We start from the raw sequence: 525 nt of genomic DNA on the forward strand, positions 1-525 counted from the left end.
TCTTCTTTTCCCCAACTAACATTTCTCTATTTGCTTATCTTACACATGCAAAAATCTAAACAACGAGAAAAATTTTCGGTACACTATGACGAGCCCTATGTAGAAGGCGAAAAAACCAAACTGCATGTAGATGAAACAACAACACACACTAAACCATCCAACAACAAAAAACAAAATCAGCAACCATCAAGTAGAGATAACAACAACGATAGCATTCATGAAAAAGACACACAAAAATACAACTTACACGAAATTGTCAAAGAACATTACGGAATAGATTATTACAACAAAGTATGGGATAATGTAAATTTAGCATGCAGCCTAGAATATGCTATGGAAATGTATGAAACCCGAACCAAAGATAAAAGGGATATACAGAATGACAAAAACAACATCGACAAAGAACACGCAAGACATCACCATAAAAACATAGAAACTCATAAAACAACAAACCAAAGCCCCAACAAAAACAAAAAAACAATAGTCAAATATCAAAATCCAAAAAACATAAGAAACAAAATACCA

Source organism: Diaphorina citri, unplaced genomic scaffold (assembly GCF_000475195.1).
Source record: "Diaphorina citri unplaced genomic scaffold, Diaci psyllid genome assembly version 1.1 scaffold5068, whole genome shotgun sequence".
Lineage (NCBI taxonomy): Eukaryota > Metazoa > Arthropoda > Insecta > Hemiptera > Psyllidae > Diaphorina > Diaphorina citri.